This window comes from Triticum aestivum, chromosome 4A, assembly GCF_018294505.1.
Source record: "Triticum aestivum cultivar Chinese Spring chromosome 4A, IWGSC CS RefSeq v2.1, whole genome shotgun sequence".
Lineage (NCBI taxonomy): Eukaryota > Viridiplantae > Streptophyta > Magnoliopsida > Poales > Poaceae > Triticum > Triticum aestivum.
In genome coordinates, this window is record NC_057803.1 from 612,607,037 (window position 1) to 612,615,594 (window position 8,558).

Genomic DNA, 8,558 nt, shown 5'->3' on the forward strand with positions numbered 1-8,558 from the left:
GTTGTGAGTACATGGTTGTCTTGCAACTGGGGCGATTAGAAACTACATCCCTCGAGTTGCAAGTGAGGGGTGGACTTGCAAATGGGCTGAAACAAAACAACACCCTCCCGAGTTGCGAGTCGAGGGTAGACTTGCAACTGGGCCGACAGAAACCCCTAGTTGCGGGTCGAGGGTCTAATTGCAACTACTATAAAATAAGAACAAAAAACAACACGGCCCGAGTTGCGAGTCGAGGGTGAACTTGCAACCGGGACAACTACAAAACTACATCCCCCGAGTTGCGAGTACATGGTTGCCTTGCAACTGGGGCGATTAGAAACTAGGGTGACTGAGTTGGATGAGCAAGGCCGACAAGTAGTCACCAGACCCACGACGTGACACGATACCCGTGTGAGAAAACAACTCTTGATCAAGATTTGCATGACATTTGAAGAGAAAAGATGGCTGAGTGAAAATTCATAAATTAAAAAAAGAAAAAATAAATATAAATAAAAGACAAAAGATCATGAGTATAAAATACTTCATAATTTAAAAGAAATAATGAAACAAAAAATAAAAATAAAAAAGTAAAACGACGAGGCAAAAATAAATGGAAAGACATGACGCCTTGTTTCCACGGCACAAGCACGCGAATGGCTCAAAAAAAAAAGACAACCAGCTCTAAAGACTACAGGAGACCGGCACACACAAAAAATCGATGGAAAAAATTCCACAATAGGAGCGGCCCAGGCAAAGCAAAGCTGGCAGTTATAACGTGAAGCGGCCTAGGCAACAAAAAGTTGTTACGCACGCGTCTTGACAAACAGAAAGACACGAAGCTCCTAAAAAAACAAGACACGAAGAAGCGAAGGCAAAAATCACGAATCTTAATATGCTATATATGGCTAGGAAGTTAGATGTGAGATACTCCCTCCATTCCACAATGTAGTGCTTCTTTTATCCACGTGCTTCAACTTTGACCGTAAATTTAACTACCAAGACCGATTGCGGCGGGAGCAAAAATTATATCAGTGAATTCGTATTTGAAAGAAGTTTTCAATTATATAATTTTTTCTCCCGCCGCAGTTGGTCTCGTTGATTAAATTTATAGTCAAAGTTGGACATCGGGAAGCGCGGGCGCACTATATTATGGAATGGAGGGAGTAGTTATTTCACATCTAGATGTGAAATAGCAAACCTGAATTTATTTCTTGCGACCATGCATGAGAAATATGCTCGGCGTCTGCGGAGCCGTCGTGACTCAACGTACCGAGGCAAAAGGCGAAGCTCTAAGGCGCCACTGAGTAGTTAACAGCTCCTCCTTTACGCCATCGGGTGCAGGCTACATGCCAGTCTCTAGAAGGAATGCGATGTGCCGCCTACATTCGATGTCTCCGCATGCTAAGTTACAAAGTCTTTTAGGAGTATCATTTTTTGCTCAGAACATTCCGAATGTTTTTCTTCAGAAACTATCTAAATAAATTATTTCACATATACCCATTACAGAAAATAAATATAATCTATTTTAAGGGCATGTTTATTGTCAAACTTTTTCAATGTTCCCCTATGAGCTTTTTTATCTCAGTAAATTGTAAGTTCAAACTCTATCTTCCTTCATGGCAAAATGACACCATATGCTACTACAGGGTATTCAATTTGCAGAACTTATAGGTTATAATTGAAGATAACATGGACACATTACTTATGTTCGTTAATATTTAGGTCCAATCTTTCCGGTTTGCTATTTGTAACCAACTTATAACTTTACGTCCTCTGTTCCCAGTACCATCATGTGAATTCTACCATGTTTGGCAACTGTATATATTGTCCACAAATGTATATCTTAACAAACTTTTGGGTTCATATTTTTACAATACCTATAAATCTGAGGTCTTTTGCAATGACAAGAGAAAAATCTTTGTGTATCATGGTGACACATTTAGCATTCGAAATTCATAATGAGACATTGGTTTAAGGTTCATAACTCCTTTTTTCCCTATGTCTAACCAATAAAAATAGTGCATGCTGTGTTTAATAACTATTTATAAAAAACATTGTATAATTGTCAGACATTTCATATTGCAAAAAAACTTAACATACTAAGAAGTAAAAAGTGCTAGCCCATGCAGATGCACGGTTTGACGACTAGTGATACTAGTTATGATATTCCCATTACAAGCAGACTTAGTATACTATTAAGCCTTCAATGATTAAGCACATAATGAGGCACACACATTTAAATTTCATTGGAGAGCTTCCTCGTTCCGTGCTCATCACCACACCGGAAGTTTCTCTTTAGCCGTGTTAACTCATCGCACAATCCTGAACAGAACATCAATACAATCTTGGTACATGTTGGTTGTCGGAGAGCTTGGATATAAACCTGGGAATAGTTTAAAATCCAAATTGAAACCAGTCTGAACCACACAACTTTGTGCATAGCAACAAGACCAATCCAATCCAAAACTGAGCACCTAGAACCTAGACCGAACTAAACTTTTTTGTGTTTTCCACGTTCCACCCTACTCTTTTTCTTCATTTTTTCGAGACATGTCTAATTTTTTAATACACATCGTATGATCTCCATATATATCAGGAATATTTTTTTACACATGTTTACCATTTATCAAAACATGATTGTCGGTGTCAAAACAGGCGGATCTCGGGTAGGGGGTCCCGAACTGTGCGTCTAGGCGGATGGTAACAGGAGACAATAGACACGATGTTTTTACCCAGGTTCGGGCCCTCTCGATGGAGGTAATACCCTACTCCTGCTTGATTAATGTTGATGATATGGGTAGTACAAGAGTGGATCTACCACGTGATCAAGGAGGCTAAACCCTAAAAGCTAGCCTATGGTATGATTGTTGTTGTCTGTCCTACGGACTAAACCCTCCGGTTTATATAGACACCGGAGGGGGCTAGGGTTACACAGAGTCGGTTACAATGGTAGGAGATCTACATATCCGTATCGCCAAGCTTGCCTTCCACGCCAAGGAAAGTGCCTTCCGGACACGGGATGAAGTCTTCAATCTTGTATCTTCATGGTCCAGAGTCCGGCCAAAGGTATAGTCCGGCTATCCGAACACCCCCTAATCCAGGACTCCCTCAGTAGCCCCCGAACCAGGCTTCAATGACGATGAGTCCGGCGCGCGAATTGTCTTCGGCATTGCAAGGCGGGTTCTCCTCCAAATTTCGTGTACCTGTTTGAATATTGTCCGGCTTCTTGTAAATGTAGCGCTCCTTGTCTTCTGCGCCCAATAATGGCCTTCTTCCACGCATCAAACGAATACGAAAAGTCTGGGTGTTTTTACATTTACACCCCTAGCAGCGTAAATGAGCCGCCTATATAAAGGGACGGGGACTTAGATCCAAACCACACCTTCTCCCCTCCGCGAGTATTCATCAGATCGCATCCGACAAAGGTCCATTCCACCATGGCCAGCCGTCGTAGCTCCTCCTCTCGCCCTTCCAGCCCTCGGCCGGGAGATTGGGAGAAATGTTCCATCCCGCACAGCGAACTAGTGTCGCTTCAGACCAAGGGATTCCTCCCCCCGGCCTATATGGTCCCGGTTCGAGCCGGACTTGCCACCTATAATGGCGGAGAGCAAGCGGAGAGCGCCCCAAATCCCTCGAAAGGAGAGCGGGTATGCCTTGTCCCTTATTTAATAAGAGGGCTCGGATTTCCAATCCATCCGTTTCTCCGGGGGCTTCTGGAGTTCTATGGCCTCCAGCTGCACAACCTCACGCCTGCCTCCATATTGCACATCGCGGGCTTCGTAGCCCTTTGCGAGCTGTTTTTGGGTGTTGAGGCTCATTTCGCGCTATGGAAGAGGATTTTCTGCCTGGTGCCCCGTTCTCAGAAGGGGTCAATATATCAAGTGGGCGGAGCCGAAGTATGGCGCATCGCCGGGACCGGATATCTATCCGGAACCCCAAAGAAGGCGTCCGAGGACTGGCCTTCGGAATGGTTTTATATAGAGGATGTCCCGTTGCCGGATCCTGTTCGGATCGGCCTCCCTGAGTTTAACAACGCTCCCCTGAAGAAACGCCTAAGCTGGCGCCCACGGAGCCCTCAGAGAGAAAGTGACAAGGATGTCTTTTACCTGATGGGACGGATAAGATTATTAGCTCATTCCGGACTAACCATGATCGGAGTCATGGCCGTATGCATCATGCGGGGGGTGCAACTGCTTCAGTATAGAGGCCACCCTATTTGGGACTTCAACGGGGAGGATGACGCCACCCGTCACGGCCGTAAAGGGCCGGACTCGGCTGCTGCTCTAATAAAGATCTTGTCCTCTTTGTACAAGGGAGAAGAGGAGGAATTCCTCCGCGTCAACCCACGGGGTGGATTTACTATGTATAATCCTCCAAGTTGGGTAAGCGGACAATTTTATTTGCCCACCCGTTTTATATTCCCATCAGTGAACGTGTAGTTTAACAACTTAAACGCAGGAACTGCGCCAGGAAGTAAAGGAAATAAACAGCCCGCCTCCATAGCCCGAGGATCCATTGCGGTCCCTCGATCCGGCCTCCGAAGAGGATCCGGACTTATCTGTGGAGCTGATTGATGGGGTGTTTCATCAACTGAGCATGGACAATGCCTTGGTGGCCATTACGGCCGATTACCCAGGGCTATTCCCAACCTCCTAGGTAACTGAGACCGAAATCCCAGCGCTTTGTAAAGGGACCCATCCTCGCGTGTTTTCGATTACCGTATAACCACCGCATTTTGCAGAGGAGGTCCTTGAGGCGGGAGGCCGAGCCTGCGGCGATTAGCCAACGAGGGGCCGCAAGGCCCCAGGGGCTGAAAAGAAGTGCGGTCCGGACTGAGACGCCGGCGCAAAGGTACAACACGCCATCTCTTCTCCTAGTATTATTCCTTCAAGGCATATTAACATGTGTGCTCTCTTTTAGGACAAAGAGACCTCGCCGGACTATATCCGGAGAGGCTGCCAATCGCGCCTCCACTAGCCAGGCTCCAAAGCCTGGTCCGGAGGCGGAGGCGAACACGAGGCGCGCACCGGACGCTCCTCCGGCAGAGGATGCGGACAGGCTGTCTGCCACCAATTCTGAGGTGGAGAGTGCCATGAACCACAGGCGTCGCCGAACAGTTCTTCGCGACGCTTGTCTCTCCCAAGAGGCATTGGATGCCTTCAATTCGGGAGATGCGTACCTCTGTGCCGCTCAAGATGGTCTAACCAGAGCCACGGAGCAATATGTAAAAGACTTACGGGTGAGAAAATTTAATGGTTATATATACCAGTAGCCCCCGAGACTTGAAACAGTTAGAAGAACTAATTTAAGGATCATTTACAATGCAGGTTCTTACGGAAAAGAATACCCAACTGTCCCAGGAGCTGGAAAAGTGCCAAGCCCAACTTGAGGCCGCACTAGCCGCGACAGGGGAGCCCAAGGAGACCCAATCTGGTAATATGTTCTTTGAAAAGATAAGTACTTTGTGAATTGTGGCGTGTGTGCAGATCTGACAAATGAAATTACAGATGGCGTCGGATTAGATCCGGAAAAGCAACATCTCCTACGCCAGCTAAAGTCTGATGAGAGCGTGCTGACAAAGGTGAGGCGGGAGAAGAACAATCTCCAAGATGCCAACACCAAGCTGGGCGTTGAACTGAAAGATGTTCGTGCCCAGCTTTCAGACTCTGTTAAGGAGAATCAGCGACTTCGGCGCGGCATATTTAGTAAGTGCTTAAACGAACCTTTGAAAGAAAAGAGTTCGGCGAGGAAATCGACTAACAGAGTAATGTCTGTAGGTATGCTAACAGGTCGTCCTGCAGAGGAGATGCCCGGTTCTACGGGTGACCTTCTTCCCGAGCTCTCGCAATAGCATGAATGAGTTCGGCAGGTGATGCTAGGCGTCGCCCAGGCCTTGTGGCCATCCATCTCCATGCTCGAAGGCCTTGGAGAGCTGGCAGAGAGGCCGAAGGGAGCGCGACGACGCTTCCGATTATGGAAGATATCAGCTTGCCGTCAAGGCGCTAGGGAGGCCTGGGCCATGGTGAAGACGCGATACACGAAGGCTGATCCAAACCACATGGTCAAGGTCGGACCTGTGAGGGCCGATGGGAAGGAGATCCCTGTAACCTTAGTATACGGCCAAGTAGAATTGGCCGCAAAGTATTCTCAGCAGGATTGTAAACTAGACAGCCTGTTAGATGGTATTGAAGAGGAATACAATCAGTCATAATGACTATGTAATTTTAATTGACATGTGTAATGCCTTCTAGCCGGATTGTAGATCGTTTGTCATGGCCGACCTTTTCTCTTCGACCTCGGGACCTGACGGTCCAGAGTGTGTCCGAATACCCTTGCGGTTATATAAGAACCGGGGTATGCATGGAGACCAGGCGTAGGGGTCATTTGTGCTTGAACAGACAAGTGCCCAACTAGTTATGTTATATTACATGGTTAGTAAGAAACATCTTCCAGGGAGAATAGTTCTGTTAGGGGTTCCTTTCCCTGGGAGGCATGCCCTAAAGTGCATGTCCATTCTGCGAAAAGAGACGCAGGAAAGCATCTGGGGGCACATAAATAAGTGAAAAATCATCTTTAGTTCACCGACCGAATATTCCCTTAAGAACGCTAGCTTTCGACTTCACCCAGTCTGAGGTACACATCCGGCTGACCCGGCAGTAACAATCGCAGAGGTGCTCCCTTTACCACCTAGCTGAACAATCGGGAACGTAGGGGTAAGCACAGGATCCAGGCAACCCAGCTTGGCCAAAACATAAGTCATATCGATGCATATAATGGTGAATAAAAGGTACATGCGGAAGTGTGACACATGAGTTGGGCATGAAGCCCGTATAAATAAGCTTCTGTTCAAAGAAGCCCCCAGGTTTAGTGAGCGCGGATTACGCGTCACCTATTGAGCCTTTAAAGGCTATAAGGGAAAAGAAGGGGAGAAGGAGAGAAATATAAAACAGTAAATATAAAAAATGGACAGAGGAAGGAGACGAACACAGAGTCCGGCGTTAGGCGTAGAATCTCCGGAGATGGGCTGCGTTCCATGGGTTCGGCTTGAGGCGGTTATCCGATGCATCTCGCAGGCGGTACGCTCCACCAGTCAGGACTTGGTCAATGATGAAGGGACCTTCTCATTTGGGCTTGAGTTTGTCCTTTTTCTTGTCCGGCAGGCGTAGAACTAATTCGCCAACATTGTAATTTTTGGCCGGTACTTCTCTGCTTTGATATCTTCGAGCCTGCTGTTGATAGAATGTGGAACGGGATTTTGCCACGTCACGCTCCTCCTCCAAAGCGTCCAAACTGTCCTGCCGATCGAGTTCGGCTTCTCTTTCTTCGTACATGCGCACTCGAGGTGAGTCATGAATTATGTCGCAGGGCAAAACTGCCTCTGCGCCGTACACCATGAAAAATAGTGTATATCTAGTGGTGCGATTCGGCGTGGTCCGCAGCCCCCAGAGTATGGAGTCGAGCTCCTCCACCCAGTGCGTATTAGATTCCTTAAGGGACCGCACTAATCTGGGTTTGATGCCACTCATGATAAGACCATTTGCACGTTCGACTTGGCCGTTAGTTTGTGGGTGATAGACGGAAGCATAATCGAGCTTGATGCCCATATTTTTGCACCAGAGTTTTACCTCATCGACCGTAAAGTTCGTGCCGTTATCCGTGATGATGCTGTGGGGGACACCATAACGGTGTACGAACCCGGATATAAAGTCTATCACCGGTCCGGATTCGGCCGTCTTAACAGGCTTGGCCTCTATCCATTTGGTGAACTTATCCACCATGACCAGTAAGTATTTTTTCTTGTGGGTTCCGCCTTTAAGGGGTCCAACCATGTCAAGCCCCCAGACCGCGAAGGGCCAAGTGATGGGGATAGTTTGGAGGGCGGTGGATGGCATATGGCTTTGGTTTTCAAAAAGCTGGCAGCCAACGCATCGTTGGACTAAGTCCTGAGCGTCTGCCCGGGCCGTCGGCCAGTAAAATCCTGTACGGAAAGCCTTGCTTACAAGGCACCGAGCTGCAGCATGATGACCACCTAGTCCGGCATGAATTTCAGCCAGAAGGTTCCGCCCTTCCTCTTCGGAGATGCACCTTTGAAGGACTCCGGTAGTGTTTTTTTTATAAAGCTCTCCCTCGTGGACTTTATAGGCTTTAGATCGCCGCACTATGCAGCGTGCCTCGTTTTGGTCCTTTGGGAGTTCTTGCCTAGTAAGGTAGGCTAGGAATGGTTCTGTCCACGGGGCAATGACGGTCATTATTTCGTGGGCTGAGGTTGTAATTTCATTGGCAGAGCCTCCAATTATGTCAGATTGTTCAGTGTTAGGCAGTGTGGTTGGGTCCGGACTGTTATTGCCGGGTTCCCCTTCCCATACTACGGATGGCTTGAACAGCCTTTCCAAGAAGATGTTGGGGGGGACTGCATCACGCTTTGCGCCGATGCGTGCCAGGACATCTGCCGCCTGATTGTTTTCCCGGGCTATATGGTGGAATTCAAACCCTTCGAACCGAGCTGACATTTTTAGGACGGTGTTGCGATAAGTTGCTATTTTTGGATCCTTGGCGTCAAAGTATCCATTTATTTGGGA